Source organism: Sciurus carolinensis, chromosome 8, assembly GCF_902686445.1.
Source record: "Sciurus carolinensis chromosome 8, mSciCar1.2, whole genome shotgun sequence".
NCBI classification, from domain to species: Eukaryota; Metazoa; Chordata; class Mammalia; order Rodentia; family Sciuridae; genus Sciurus; species Sciurus carolinensis.
In genome coordinates this window covers 45,717,193-45,734,166 of record NC_062220.1, presented here as the reverse complement: position 1 = coordinate 45,734,166, position 16,974 = coordinate 45,717,193, and positions in this window count along the sequence as shown.

The window sequence follows — 16,974 nt, the reverse complement described above, 5'->3', positions numbered from 1 at the left end:
AATAATCATGTGATTCTTTAAGACTGTTGATATGGTGAATGACATTTATTGATTTCCTGATGTTGAACCAACCTTGCATCCCTGGGAAGAAACCCACTTGATCGTGGTGCACTGTCTTTTTAATATATTTTTGTATGCGATTTGCTAAAATTTTGTTGAGAATTTTTGCGTCGATGTTCATTAAGGATATTGGTCTGAAATTTTCTTTCCTCGATGTGTCTCTGTCTGGTTTAGGTATCAGGGTGATATTGGCTTCATAGAATGAGCTTGGGAGGGTTTCCTCCTCTTCTATTTTATGGAATACTTTGAGAAGTATTGGAATGAGCTCTTCTTTAAAGGTTTTGTAGTACTCGGTTGAGAACCCATCTGGTCCTGGACTTTTCTTTGTTCGTAGGCTTTTGATGACCTCTTCTATTTCATTGCTTGAAATTGATTTATTTAAGTTGTGTATGTCCTCATCACTCAGTTTAGGTAATTCATATGTCTCTAGAAACTTGTTGATGTCTTTGAGGTTTTCTGTTTTGTTGGAGTATAGATTTTCAAAATAGTTTCTAATTATGTTTTGTATTTCACTCGTGTCTGTTGTGATATTTCCTTGTTCATTCCGAATTTTAGTAATTTGAGTTTTCTCCCTCTTTCTCTTTGTTAGTGTGGCTAAGGGTTTATCAATTTTGTTTAGTTTTTCAAAGAACCAACTATTTATTTTGTTAATTTTCCGATTGTTTCTTTTGTTTCAATTTTTTTGATTTTTGGCTCTGATTTTAACTATTTCCTGTCTTCTACTACTTTTGGTGTTGATCTGCTCTTCTTTTTCTAGGGCTTTGAGCTATAGTGTTAAGTTATTTGTTGATTTTTACTTCTTTTTTTGAATGTGCCTCATGAAATAAATCCTCCTCTAAGTACTGCTTTCATAGTGTCCCAGAGATTTTGATATGACGTGTCTTTGTTCTTGTTTACTTCTAAGAATTTTTTTATTTCCCTCCTGATGTCTTCTGATATCCATCCATCATATAATAGTGTATTATTTAGTCTCCAGGTATTGGAGAAGTTTCTGTTTTTTATTCTGTCATTTATTTCTAATTTCAATCCATTATGATCTGATAGAATACAAGGTAGTATCTCTATCTTCTTGTATTTGCTAACAGTAGCTTTGTGGCATAAAATATGGTCTATTTTAGGGAAGGATCCATGTGCTGCTGGGAAGAAAGTGTATTTGTTCTTTGTTGGATGTTATATTCTACATATGTCGGTTAAGTCTAAATTGTTGATTGTGTTGTTGAGATCTATGGTTTCTTTATTCAATTTTTGTTTGGAAGATCTATCCAGTGGTGAGAGAGGTGTGTTAAAATCACCTAGTATGATTGTGTTGTGGTCTATTTGATTTCTGGAATTAAGAAGGATTTGTTTGACGTACGTGGATGAGCCAATGTTCGGGGCATAGATATTTATGATTGTTATGTCTTGCTGATTTATGCTTCCCTTAAGCAGTATGTAATGTCCTTCTTTATTCCTTCTGACTAATTTTGGCTTGAAGTCCACATTATCTGATATGAGAATGGATACTCCAGCTTTTTTGCTGTGTCCATGTGCATGGTATTTTTTTTCCATCCTTTCACCTTTAGTCTATGGGTATCTCTTTCTATGAGATGAGTCTCTTGCAGGCAGCATACTGTTGGATTTTTCTTTTTAATCCAATCTGCCAGTCTATGTCTTTTGATTGATGAGTTCAGGCCATTAACATTCAGGGTTATTATTGTGATATGATTTGTATTCCCAGTCATTTTGACTCATTTTTGTTTTTTGACACGATTTGGTTTCTCCTTCATTTGGTTATTCCTTTAGGCTAGTTCCTCCTGTTGTTGATTTGCATCGTTGTTTTTCATCTCTTCTTCATGGAATGTTTTGCTGAGAATGTTCTGTAATGCTGGCTTTCTTTTTGTAAATTCCTTTAGCTTTTGTTTATCATGGAAGGATACTATTTCGTCGTCAAATCTGAAAGTAAGTTTTGCTGGGTATAAGATTCTTGGTTGGCATCCATTTTCTTTCAAGGCTTGGTAAATGTTGTTCCAGGCCCTTCTAGCTTTTAGGGTCTGGATTGAAAAATCTGCTGATATTCTTATTGGTTTCCCCCTGAATGTAATTTGATTCTTTTCTCTCGTGGCCTTTAAAATTCTGTCTTTATTTTGTATGTTAGGTATTTTCATAATAATGTGCCTTGGTGTGGGTCTGTTGTAATTTTGTATATTTGGAGTCCTATAAGCCTCTTGTACTTGGTTTTCCATTTCATTCTTCAGATTTGGGAAATTTTCTGATATTATTTCATTGAATAGATTGTTCATTCCTTTGGTTTGTTTCTCTAAGCCTTCCTCAATCCCAATAATTCTTAAATTTGGCCTTTTCATGATATCCCATAATTCTTGTAAATTCTGTTCATGATTTCTTACCATCTTCTCTGTTTGGTCAACTTTGTTTTCAAGGTTAAATATTTTTTCTTCAATGTCTGTGGTTCTGTCTTCCAGGTGTTCTATCCTATTGGTTATGCTTTCTATGGAGTTTTTAACTTGGTTTATTGTTTCCTTCATTTCAAGGATTTCTGTTTGTTTTTTTTCAGTATCTCTAACTCTTTATTGAAATGATCTCTTGCTTCCCATATTTGCTCTTTTAACTGTTGATTGGTGCGATCATTTAATGCCTGCATTTGCTCTTTCATCTCCTCCTTCAATGCCTGCATTTGCTCTTTCATCTCCTCATTTGCTTCCCTGATTGTTTTAATTATGTACATTCTGAACTCCCTTTCTGACATTTCTTCTACTCTGCTGTCATTGGGTTTTATTGATATAGTATCTAGGTTTGTTTGGGACATTTTCTTTCCTTGTTTTCTCATATTGGTCAGCTGTCAGTGGGACTCAGATATTGCAGATTTCCTCTATTGGCTTATAGTGTCCCTATAGATTTCCAGTATATCATCTCCCAGCCTTCAGTAGCCTGAAATCTTGGGGGAACTTGATAATGCGGTGCTTCCGAAGAAAGCTGCCCCTAGCCCGCTACTGGTTCCAGGGCTTGGAGCTGGCTCTGTGCAGAAAGGCTCTCACTGGGCTGTCTGCTCCGAGAAGCTGGCTGTGGAAGAAGCCTGCCACTGGAGGGAGCAGGGCTGCTTGGAGAAATCTCTGGCTGCCCTGTCCTTGTCCCTGAAGCTGCCTGCAGGCCGGAGCTCGCCGCTGGCTCCGGGATGTGGAGCTGGCTCCGTGCAGAAAGGCTCTCACTGGGCGGCCTGCTCCGAGAAGCTGGCCGTGGAAGGAGCCTGCCACCGGAGGGAGCAGGGCTGTCTGGGGAAGACTCTAGCTGCCCTGCCCTGCTCTGAGAAGCTGCCCCTGTCCAGGCCTGCCACCAGGGCCAAGCTTCACCCGGTGGGAGAGACTCACCCCGTGGCTCCATGTTAGTCCGAGTCTCTCAATGCGTCCCCTTCTTGAATCCTGGGTTCTGGAGCAATAGGAGATGCAGTCACCCTCTAGTCCACCATCTTGGATCAATCCCCATTACTTTTTCAGCACCAAAGTGAAGAATCAGAAGCTTACACTTTACATTGGTATGGAAAATCTGATTGGGCTTTAAACATATATTGCCTGCAATGTAATTTTAATGCTAACCACCTGGAGGTGGTGCATAACTCACAGGTTAACGGTCATGGTCCACAGTGACACTGTCCCCATCTCTGATGCCAGTCACAAGTGGAGCTTTCAAGCCACCTGCCCTTCTGAAACATACTGTACATTTTGGGGGTTCCTACAAGTGTCCTCAAATAATTTGTTCAAAACATTTACAGAATTAGGCAAGTGCTATAGAGTCTTAGTGAAAAAAAAGTCTGGGAAGAAACAAAGTTTGGTCTCTGATTGAACAAACCTTAATTAAGCTCCCGAACCTTCTGCTAAGCCCATATGTGAATTTCCTTGAAAAATGCAGTTTTAGGAAGAACCCTAGTAGATCAATTTAGCTAGAACCCCCATTCTCTATGTCTGATCACCCTCATATATGATCAGATTTATCATCTTCCACCATCCCCCTTGATGTCTGATTATCCTTCAGCAAGAATAGAATTACATCAGTTTAGTCAGAAGCCCCCTTACCCTTGATGTTCCCTCTTAATTTTTCATCCACTAATCCCACCCTTCTCCTTGGCTATATATTATCACTTGTTCTTGTTATTTTTGTAATTAAACCTAATATTCTTCCCTTACTGCAAAATTCCATTGCAGCGGGCACTGTATGTTGTAGTGGCCTGAAATAAAGTCTGCCTTACCATGTTTTGACAAGTATCACTGAATAAGTTCTGGTGTTCTGTTTCATGGTGGGGTAAACATAGTTAACAATAATGTATGATAAATAGGTAGAAAATAGGTAGAAGAGAGGGTTTTTAATGTGTTTACCACAAAGAAAGGATATTTGATATGATATACCAAACTTTGTTTCTTCCCAGACTTTTTTTTAACTAAGACTCTATTCTAAAACCAGGCTCTTCATGTATAATAAAGAATTTGACTGGCCTTTGTCCTTGGCTCCTGGGAAGGACTAACTCTTTGGAATTTTCCAAATAATTAAAGTGTTTTCAGTATTGGTGAGCCACTTGGATCACACCTAAGTTTATGATAAGACATGATATGACTCAGCATCAGGTATGGTCACTTATATATATATAAGTATATATATATATATATATATATATATATAGTATATATATATATATCAGATTTTTAAAAATAAGGTAAAATGTTAAAAATTTCTAAAAAGTACTTTTTCTTTAACAGAGGCACTCAGATAATTGAGTCTTTAATAGGCAAAAATTTAAAAGATTTATTTGATAAAGTCCAAAGTCAGAGTTGTGTTGGCACAGGGAGGCTTTATCAGTTTTGACTTCATGAGGAATTGATCCTAAATTTAATCTGTAATACTGAAAATAAAAGTTTATTTGATTTAAAAATTTTTTTAGTTGTTGATGGACCTTTATTTTATTCACTTATATGTGGTGCTGAGAATCAAACTCAGTGCCTCTTACATGCTATGCAAGCAAGCGCTCTACCACTGAGTCACAACCCTGGTCCCAAGCTTATTTGATTTTAATTTTACAAAAGAATAATTTCAGTAATTTAGGTAGCAGAAACAGAGGATAGCTCTTTAGGTCATTGATAACAGGACAAATAAGCTTGAATTTTTTTAGTCTTTGTTATTCCAGATTCAGATTCCAGAAAGAAAGTCTATGATAGGCCTATTCTGGATCACATGCTAATTTCTTTATGTCCTCTTAAGGGCATATCCAGTGGGTGAGGCCTGGCTCTCCAAAGAACAGGTACTGGAAGCTTAATAGGTAAAAACAACAGATGTGTGCTTTTCCAAAGCATTTTCCTAGACAAAAATATAAAATACTGCATTAGTAGCATTTTTTGTTGCACATTTTTTTGTTGATTTTTTTTTTTTCAGTGTTGGGGATCGAAGTCAGAGTCCTGTGTATGCTAGGTGAGTGCTCTACCACTAAATTACACCTCAATCCACAGTGACTCTTGAATTTGATATTTTGATTAAGGTTCATGGATATGACACTGTGATCTTCAGTCTTCTTTTATCCATTCTAATTAATAGAATCTAGAAATGCAGAGCTCCCAAAGAGGCACTTCTCAATCAGATAATAGTGTTAAATAAATGAAACAAGTCATATGTTTACCTCTAAAGTTAAAAAAAAAAAAAAGAACTGTCTTCCAGAGTCACATGCTAAATATTCTAAAAATATGAAGCACATTTTTTTCAAATTATGTATGAATTTGGGCATGGGAACTATAATCATTTCCTAACTTGGAGGCTCTGGGGTCAGCCCTGAGCAAAAAGTGAGGCAGAGAGCTGAGACAGTTGGAGTGGTCTTATTGTCAGATCATGTCATTTTAAATTAGGATAGTGACATCAGAAATGAAGAGAAATATGTAGTCAAGCGACTTTCCAGAAATCAGATTTATAGATTCTACATTGTAAATAATTTTAGAAGCAAGAGTCTGAAATGACTGTGGTAATAATGCTGAGCATTTGCTTTAAAAATCATCTTACCTGGCAGTCACATTTTCAGAATAAAATCTAAGTATGAGTAATATTATTTTCCCAGTTCTGCCAATACAAAGGAAGACCTGCATGTATCTGTGATTTATTCAAGATTAAAAAAAAAGTCTTGTCTCCATGCTGATTCTTAACTTGTTTTATAGCATAGGCAGCGTCTCATCTTTCTGTATTTTTCTTAACTATAGGTTTTCAAGGCATGTCCAGGTACCCTGCTATCTTAAAACATGTGTTCATCCATCTGCCTAAAAGCCCTCCCCCAGTCCATAATGTTCATTTTGGAATGGGTGACAACTGTAATGTGTTTTAAATGAGGAAAAGGACAGCATATCACCAAAATCAGGACCTTTTCAAAATCCTACTTGGAAATTCTACTCCTTTTATATATTTTGTCATATTTTGTTCGTTCTGACAGTAGTTAAGATGATGACAATTTTCATGAAAAATGTTTGTTGGGAAGAAACCAATCACAATTTCTTTTCCCACATCTACTATGTGGAGGCTCTACAATTGCAAAAAGACAGATGGCAGAAACCATGCCTCCTCCACTGAAAACATGATTTCTTAGCATTTGTTTAATTAAATACGGCTGCTTCCACAGCTTCTGAACCGATGTTTTGAAGAAATAAACTCTTGTAAAAGAAAAACTTATTCATTTCACTTTATTTGTACAGTTGATGCCAAGTTTTCCAACAAACTCTCTTTCCAGAGCTATAATAATATCCAGGAGAACTCAGGAAAATATGTGAAAAATGGATTGACTATGGTGTGTTTAGGAGCTGAGATTCGGGTTCCGCTCTGGGTGCTCACTAGTTCATATTTAGCACTTATTGGTGGCGTTTACACTTTGCCTCATTTCTTGCCATTGGAATGCACACCCAGAAAAGTCCAAGTGCTGAGGTCTGGTGCTTGTTGGAGAGCCTACTGGATTAGACTAGCGGAAACAGGACTTTTTTCTGGCTCCCTTAAGTGATAGTCTGTGAGTTACTTAGGGTCTTTGTGCATCTTCTCCCCACCCACCAAACTTTTTTTTTTCTTCCAGCAATGAAAGGGGCAGTGAAAAATAGAATGGAAGAAGATAGTAGTAACCTATTTTTCAGCATCAATATAAGTTGACACTTGATCCCTTTGTGATCAAAATAAAGTAGAAGAGAGGATAATTAAGAAGACCAATCAAACAAGAGGTGACCTTATATAACATGCTACTTTTGTTTACACTTTCAGAGAAATCTTTTATTGTACACTTTCATGCATTGTTGAACCCCAGGATTTCAAAATTCGGTTCAATCAACTTTGCATGGTGTACATCCTTCTGACCCTGATACACTGAAAAAAAGATGTTTCCATTATTATTTTTTGCAAAAGTTTTTATTTTATTTCACTCCAGACAAATTTTACTCTGAGGAAAAATAATAATGATTTGATGTGTCAAGGTAAGTATGCTTGGATATATATTAGGGATATGACTTGATTTTTTTTCATAAAATATTGTGTATAATAAACAGATGTCTAGTTCTGAAAGGGAGATTTTTTTTTGTATGTGGGTAGTTAAGTAGTTGATAATGAGTTATCTATATGCAAGTACATTCTGCCTTATGCAAATGGTCACTGTGATTATGTGGTTCTCAGTTCCCTTTAGCCCAGAAGTATTTCTACCCAGTTGAAAGAAGGTAAATATACAGGACACCATATACCATATTTAGTCTCATCAGGAGCTTGCAACGGACAATGATATTTGTGGATCCAGTTCAGCTGGGGCTTATGCCTTTCCCTGGCATCACAGGTGGGCATATAACTCAGGATTTAAAAGTGAACATCTTACTTTCTCCTTTACTCATGACTGATTCAGGAATGCATATGTTGTCCTAACCAGGCCAGTCATAGTTTAAGAAAGAGAAGTTCCTTTTGGGGGGGATTGTTATCTTGTAGGATATAAGCCCAGTGATAATATTGCCCATATTTGCCATTATAAAGGTAAGAGACAGTCCTCTAAAAAGATATTAAAAATGACTAATAGCAGCCCTATTAGTAACAATTAATAACAGTCATATTTGTGCTAGAAATGCAAATTAAAATAACAAGGAAGTATGAGATTAACTTTCTGAATTGGAAAATGACTAATTAATTGATTACTTAGTGACAAATTTAAGTATTAGAAAGGATATTGAGAAATGCTTGAGTGTATAGGGGTAGAAATTTTCTTAACAGTTTTTGAAAGCAATTTAAAAATACTTTACCAATACCCAGGGTCTAGTGCATACTAGGCAATCACTCTACTGCTGAGCTATATCCCCAGCACCCTTCCCTCTTATTCTTTATTATTGTCATAGTCTTTGTTCCAATAATTGAAAATTTAGTGTAAGGAAGCAATCCTAAAAAAGGAGCGTTTGGGGCACAAAACCAGAAACAACTAATAGCCAAGGTAAGAAAACATTAAGTAAATTATAGTAGTCCATTTGAAATGATATTTTAAGATCAAGTGAGGTATGCAGATACCAAATTGTAACCACATAGTCTTTTAATACCATCTATCTTATAAAAAGATTTATTATATTTGTGTCTTTCATATTTTCTTTTAAAAATATATTATACAATGTCACTGTTGTGCACGTCTCACATCTTTCCGCATGCCCCAAGTGCTGTTGTACTCTTTCAGCTCACAAGAACTACTGAGATACATTAGGCCAAGGAGCACAAGGCTCTCCAGCCCAAATTGAGTGTATTTTATGGCAGGTGCTGTTTATTCTTCTAGGGCCTCTCTGCCATGCTGTTTTCTTTTTTCTTTTTTCTTTTTTTTTTACGTTTACATAGGGTAATGATGTTTATTTTATTTTCCCCTCCCCCCCACCCCTCCCACCCCTCTTTTCCCTCTACACAGTCCTTCTTTCCTTCATTCTTACCGCTCTCCTTAGCCTAACTCTAAACCTAACCCTAAACCTAATGCTAGCCCCTCCCACCCCCCATTATATGTCCTCATCCGCTTATCAGCGAGATCATTCGTCCTTTAGTTTTTTGAGATTGGCTTATCTCACTTAGCATGATATTCTCCAATTTCGACCATTTGCCTACAAATGCCATAATTTTATCATTCTTCATTGCAGAGTAATATTCCATTGTATAAATATGCCACAGTTTCTTTATCCATTCATCAACTGAAGGGCATCTAGGTTGGTTCCACAATCTGGCTATGGTGAATTGAGCAGCAATGAACATTGATGTGGCTGTATCTCTGTAGTATGCTGATTTTAAGTCATTTGGGTATAGGCCAAGGAGTGGGATAGCTGGGTCAAATGGTGTTTCCATTCCAAGCTTTCTGAGGAATCTCCACACTGCTTTCCAGAGTGGCTGCACTAATTTGCAACCCCACCAGCAATGTATGAGTGTTCCTTTTTCACCGCATCCTCGCCAACACCTATTATTGCTTGTATTCTTGATAATCGCCATTCTAATTGGGGTGAGATGAAATCTTAGGGTAGTTTTGATTTGCATTTCCCTTATTACTAGGGATGTTGAACATTTTTTCATATATCTGTTGATTACTTGTACATCTTCTTCTGTGAAGTGTCTGCTCATTTCCTTAGCCCATTTGTTGATTGGATTATTTGTATTCTTCGTGTAGAGTTTTTTGAGTTCTTTATAGATTCTGGAAATTAGCGCTCTATCTGAGGTATGGTTGGCAAAGATTTTCTCCCACTCTGTAGGCTCTCTCTTCACATTTCTGATAGTTTCCTTTGCTGAGAGAAAGCTTTTAAGTTTGAATCTATCCCAGTTGTTGATTCTTGCTTTTATTCCTTGTGCTATGGGAGTCCTGTTAAGGAAGTCTGATCCTAAGCCAACAAGTTGAAGATTTGGACCTACTTTTTCTTCTATAAGATGCAGGGTCTCTGGTCTGATTCCGAGGTCCTTGATCCATTTTGAGTTGAGTTTTGTGTAGGGTGAGAGATAGGGGTTTAATTTCATTTTGTTGCATATGGTTTTCCAGTTTTCCCAGCACCATTTGTTGAAGAGGCTATCTTTTCTCCATTGCATATTGTTGGAACCTTTGTCTAGTATGAGAAAATTGTATTTATTTGGGTTTGTGTCCATGTCCTCTATTCTGTACCATTGATCTACCTGTCTATTTTGGTACCAATACCATGCCATTTTTGTTACTATTGCTTTGTAGTAGAGTTGAAGATCTGGTATTGCAATACCCCCTGCTTCGCTCTTGCTACTGAGGATTGCTTTAGCTATTCTAGGTTTTTTATTCTTCCAGATGAATTTCATAATTGCTTGCTCTATTTCTGCGAGGTACATCATTGGGATTTTAATTGGAATTGCATTGAATCTGTATAGCACTTTAGGTAGTATAGCCATTTTGACGATATTGATTCTGCCTATCCAAGAACATGGGAGATCTTTCCATCTTCTAAGGTTTTCTTGAATTTCTTTCTTTAGTGTTCTGTAGTTCTCATTGTAGAGGTCTTTCACCTCTTTTGTGAGATTGATTCCCAAGTATTTTATTTTTTTCGATGTTATTGTGAATGGGGTAGTTTTCCTAATTTCTCTTTCTGAAGATTCATCACTTATGTATAAAAATGCATTGGATTTATGAGCATTGATCTTGTAACCTGCTACTTTACTGAATTCACTTATGAGTTCTAAAAGTTTTCTGGTGGAATTTCCAGGTTCCTCTAAATATATAATCATGTCATCAGCGAACAAGGATAGTTTGAGTTCTTCTTTTCCTATTCGTATCCCTTTAATTTCTTTGGTTTGTCTGATTGCTCTGGCTAGAGTCTCAAGGACGATGTTGAATAGAAGCGGTGAAAGAAGGCATCCCTGCCTTGTTCCAGTTTTTAGGGGGAACGCTTTCAGTTTTTCACCATTTAGAATGATATTAGCCATGGGCTTAGTGTAGATTGCCTTTATAATGTTTAGGAATGTTCCCACTACCCCAATTTTTTCTAGTGTTTTGAGCATGAAGGGATGCTATATTTTATCGAATGCTTTTTCTGCATCTATTGAAATAATCATGTGATTCTTGACTTTAAGTCTGTTGATATGGTGAATGACATTTATTGATTTCCGAATGTTGAACCAACCTTGCATCCCTGGGATAAAACCCACTTGATCGTGGTGCACTATCTTTTTAATATATATTTGTATGCGATTTGCTAAAATTTTGTTGAGAATTTTTGCATCGATGTTCATTAAGGATATTGGTCTGAAATTTTCTTTCCTCGATGTGTCTCCGTCTGGTTTAGGTATCAGGGTGATATTGGCTTCATAGAACGAGTTTGGTAGGGTTCCCTCCTCTTCTATTTCATGGAATAGTTTGAGGAGTATTGGAATGAGCTCTTCTTTAAAGGTTTTGTAGAACTCAGCTGAGAACCCATCTGGTCCGGGACTTTTCTTTGTTGGTAGGCTTTTGATGACCTCTTCTATTTCATTGCTTGAAAATGGTTTATTTAAGTTGTGTATGTCCTCCTCGTTCAGTTTAGGTAGTTCATATGTCTCTAGAAATTTGTTGATGTCTTCGAGGTTTTCTGTTTTGTTGGAGTATAGATTTTCGAAATAGCTTCTAATTATGTTTTGTATTTCACTCGTGTCTGTTGTGATGTTTCCTTGTTCATTCCGAATTTTAGTAATTTGAGTTTTCTCCCTCTTTCTCTTTGTTAGTGTGGCTAAGGGTTTATCAATTTTATTTATTTTTTCAAAGAACCAACTATTTATTTTGTTAAGTTTTCCAATTGTTTCTTTTGTTTCGATTTCATTGATTTCGGCTCTGATTTTAACTATTTCCTGTCTTGTACTACTTTTGGTATTGGTCTGCTCTTCTTTTTCTAGTGCTTTGAGCTGTAGTGTTAAGTCGTTTATTTGTTGATTTCTACTTCTTTTTTTGAATGCACCCCATGAAATAAATCTTCCTCTACGTACTACTTTCATAGTGTCCCAGAGATTTTGATATGATGTGTCTTTGTTCTCGTTTACTTCTAAGAATTTTTTTATTTCCCTCCTGATGTCTTCTGTTATCCATTCATCATATAATAGTGTATTATTTAGTCTCCAGGTATTGGAGAAGTTTCTGTTTTTTATTCTGTCATTTATTTCTAATTTCAATCCATTATGATCTGATAGAGTACAAGGTAGTATCTCTATCTTCTTGTATTTGCTAACAGTAGCTTTGTGGCATAAAATATGGTCTATTTTAGAGAAGGATCCATGTGCTGCTGAGAAGAAAGTGTATTCGTTCTTTGCTGGATGGTATATTCTATATATGTCTGTTAAGTCTAAATTGCTGATTGTGTTGTTGAGATCTATAGTTTCTTTATTCAATTTTTGTTTGGACGATCTATCCAGTGGTGAGAGAGGTGTGTTAAAATCGCCTAGTATGATTGTGTTGTGGTCTATTTGATTTCTGGAATTGAGAAGGATTTGTTTGACGTACGTGGATGAGCCAATGTTCGGGGTATAGATATTTATGATTGTTATGTCTTGTTGATTTATGCTTCCCTTAAGCAGCATGTAATGTCCTTCTTTATCCCTTCTGACTAGTTTTGGTTTGAAGTCCACATTATCTGAGATGAGGATGGATACTCCAGCTTTTTTGCTGTGTCCGTGTGCATGGTATGTTTGTCCCCATCCTTTCACCTTTAGTCTATGGGTGTCTCTTTCTATGAGATGAGTCTCTTGCAGGCAGCATATTGTTGGATTTTTCTTTTTAATCCAATCTGCCAGTCTGTGTCTTTTGATTGATGAATTCACGCCATTAACATTCAGGGTTGTTATTGTGATATGATTTGTATTCCCAGTCAATTGACTCATATTTGTTTTTGACATGATTTGGTTTCTCCTTTATTTGGCTATTCCTTTAGGCTAGCGCCTCCTGTTGCTGATTTGCATCGTTGTTTTTCATCTCTTCCTCATGAAATATTTTGCTGAGAATGTTCTGTAATGCTGGCTTTCTTTTTGTAAATTCCTTTAGCTTTTGTTTATCATGGAAGGATCTTATTTCATCGTCAAATTTGAAGGTAAGTTTTGCTGGGTATAAGATTCTTGGTTGGCATCCGTTTTCTTTCAGGGCTTGGTATATGTTGTTCCAGGCCCTTCTAGCTTTTAGGGTCTGGATTGAAAAATCTGCTGATATTCTTATTGGTTTCCCTCTGAATGTAATTTGATTCTTTTCTCTTGCGGCCTTTAAAATTCTGTCTTTATTTTGTATGTTAGGTATTTTCATAATAATGTGCCTTGGTGTGGGTCTGTTGTAATTTTGTATGTTTGGAGTCCTATAAGCCTCTTGTACTTGGTTTTCCATTTCATTCTTCAGATTTGGGAAATTTTCTGATATTATTTCATTGAATAGATTGTTCATTCCTTTGGTTTGTTTCTCTAAGCCTTCCTCAATCCCAATAATTCTTAAATTTGACCTTTTCATGATATCCCATAATTCTTGTAGATTCTGTTCATGATTTCTTACCATCTTTTCTGTTTGGCCAACTTTGCTTTCAAGATTAAATAATTTTTCTTCAATGTCTGAGGTTCTGTCTTCCAGGTGTTCTATCCTATTGGTTATGCTTTCTATGGAGTTTTTAACTTGGTTTATCGTTTCCTTCATTTCAAGGATTTCAGTTTGGTTTTTTTTCAGTATCTCTAACTCTTTATTGAAATGATCTCTTGCTTCCCATATTTGGTCATTTAACTGTTGATTGGTGCGATCATTTAATGCCTGCATTTGCTCTTTCATCTCCTCCTTCAATGCCTGCATTTGCTCTTTCATCTCCTCATTAGCTTCCCTGATCATTTTAATTACGTACATTCTGAACTCCCTTTCTGACATTTCTTCTGCTGTGCTGTCATTGGGTTTTATTGATGTAGTATCTAGGTTTGTTTGGGTCATTTTCTTCCCTTGTTTTCTCATATTGGTCAGTTGTCAGTGGGACCCTGAGATATTGCAGTTTTCCGCTATTGGCTTATAGTGTCCCAGTAGATTTCCAGTGTATCACCTCCCAGCCTTCAGTAGCCTGATGTCTTGGAGGAATCTGATAAAGCAGCTCATCTGAAGAAAACTGCCCCTAGCACCCTACTGGTTCCACGGTTTGGAACTGGCTCTGTGCGGAAATGCTCTCACTGTGGGCCTGCACCCTGCAGCTGGCCGTGTGGGAAGAGCCCACTGCCAGAGTGTGGAAGGCTACCTTGGGAAGACTCTAGCTGTCCTGCCTGGTTCCAATAAGCCACCTCTATCTGGGCCTGCCACCAGGGCTGAGCTTTACCCAGTGGGCAGATTCACCCGTGGCTCTATTTCAGTCCGAGTCTCTCAATGCCTCCCCTTCTTAACTCCTGGGTTCTGGAGCGACTGGGGGTGCAGTCTCCCTCTAGGCCGCCATCTTGGATCGCCCCGTGAAGACAGCCTGCAGCCGGAGTGGGCAGAGCCGCCTGAAGAGGTCTCTGGCTGCCCTCCCCTGATCCCAGAGGCTGCTTGCGGATCGAGGCTCTCCGCTGGTTCGTTGCCGGAGTATGCTGCGCTGCAGTGGCTCCGGGACTCGGAGCTTGTTCTGGTCAGAATGGCTCTCACTAGCGGGCCAGTTCTGTTCCGAGAACCTGGAGAAGCTGGCTATGTGGGCGGGGCCCACCGCCGGGGTTCGCAGGGCTGCCTGTGGATGACTCTAGCTGCCCTGCCCGGCTCCGATAAGCCACCTCTATCTGGTCCTGCCACCCGGGCCGAGCTTTACCCAGTGGGCAGACTCACCCGTGGCTCTATTTCAGTCCGAGTCTCTCAATGCCTCCCCTTCTTAACTCCTGGGTTCTGGAGCGACTGGGGGTGCAGTCTCCCTCTAGGACGCCATCTTGGATCGCCCCATGAAGACGGCCTCTGCCATGCTGTTTTCATTCAGTGAACAGTTTGATTCACAATGGCAGACAAAAGGGTGGAAGTTTAATGGAGTAAGTATTTCCAAGAATCAGATATTAAAACTCAGCTTCCCTGAAACTCGAACCTTTAGAGAAATAGTGAGAGAACAAATGAAAGAGGATCGGAGATTAGGGATTGGTCCTTCGACTTTTGAAATCATATAAAGATAACTGCAAGTTAGGAAAATGTGTGTGTGTGTGTGTGTGTGTGTGTGTGTGTGTGTGTGGTGCTGGGGCTTGAACCCAGTGTCTTGCACATGCTGGGCAAGTGTTCTAAGTATTGTACCACTGAGCTATGCCTCCAGCTCCAGGAAACATTTTAGGACCATATTCCTCTTTCTATTTGTGGGGCTAACTACATATCTTTTAGGGCCCAGTGCCAAATAAACTTGTGAAGCCCTCGTCGAAAATCAGGAAGAAAAACTGCTATTAAAAGTACATATGAGGTTTTCAAGATGGCGGACTAGAGGGCAGCTGCATTTCATGTTGCTCCAGGATGCAGGATTCAAAAGAGGAGGTAGCGAGAGACTTGGGACCAACTCAAAGCCACCGGGTGAGTCTCTCTTGTTGGGGAGGCGTCCTGGATGGGGCGGTAGCCCCGGAACGCAGGGAACTTTGTGATGTAGAGTTGCCCAGTGAGATGCCCCTTCCCCCGCTGGAGCGGTAAACACTGACAACTGGGATCATCGTAGAGGAGGCGGCTCAGCACAGCACGTGGACTCGGAGCAACCACTGGGGCTCCGGGCGGCTGCCTGAGGAGGAGCTGCGTGGCGAGCTGTTTGGACTCAGAGTGACCGCTTCTGAACACCGGGCGGTTGCCCGGAGGAAGAGGAGGAGCGCAGTGGGTCGCTTGGTCTAGGAGTGACTGCACCAGAGCCACAGGCGGTTGCTAGAGGAGGAGGCGAGTGGTGAGTTGTTTGGCCTCAAAGCAACCGCTCCTGAACACCGGTGGCCTGCCTGGAGGAGGAGCGCGGTGGGTCGCTTGGTCTCTGAGCGACTGCTCCTGAACACCCGGGGGGCTACCCCGAGAAGGAGGAGGAACAGGGCGGGTCACTTGGACTCAGAGTGACTGCCTAGGGCTACGGGCGGTTGGCAGGAGGAGGAGATGCGAAGTGAGTTGCTTGGACTCCTAGTGACTGTGTCGGAACACTGGGTGGCTGTCTGGAGGAAGAGATGTGTGGTGGATCTCTGGGTCTCGGAGCTATTGTATGGGGCTCCAGGTGGTGGCTCAGAGGAGGGGCCGCATAGCCAGGCGATTAGGTGCAGAGCAGGGTCCCAGGACCTAAGCGGCTTCTTGCTGGAAGAGTCGCACAGAGACACGCCTAGGGGCGGAGTGAAGTTTTCAGGCTGCGGGCAGATTCTCTGAGGAGAGGCAGCCTAAGGAGACTCTTCTGCGAAGGGTGAGGCTCCCAGGCCCAGGAGGTAGGTCCAGGCCCCTGGGAATGTTGCAGAGGAAGACAGCCCAGCCCAGGCAGTAGTTGTAGATTGAGGGGAACCTCTAGGAGGGGAACTGACCAGCGAGACCTCCCTACCGGGTGAGTCTTCCCTGCCGGGTGAGGTTTTCCCACAAGGACGGTAAAACCAGAGACACAGGCTCAAACAGGCCTTGCATCAGCCCGTGGCCTAGTTCCCCTTTGGATGACCATTGGTCAACAAGTGGAGGCACCTCTGCCCACTAGCAGGGAATATACCCCACCTGAGGGTCACCAACCCTAGAGAGGCAGCTTCCTTGTGGAGCACCGCATTATCAACTTCCTCCAAGACTGCAGGCTACTGAAGGATAAGAGGGAATATACTAGCAATCGTCAGGGACATTATAAATCAATAGAGGAAATCTGCAATATCTTAATGACCCACTGATTCCTGAACAATATGAGAAAACAATGGAAGAAAATGCCCAAAACAAATCTAGATGTTACATCAATAAAATCCAACGACAGCATGGCAGAAGAAATGACAGAAAGGGAGTTCAGAATGTAAATAATTAAAATG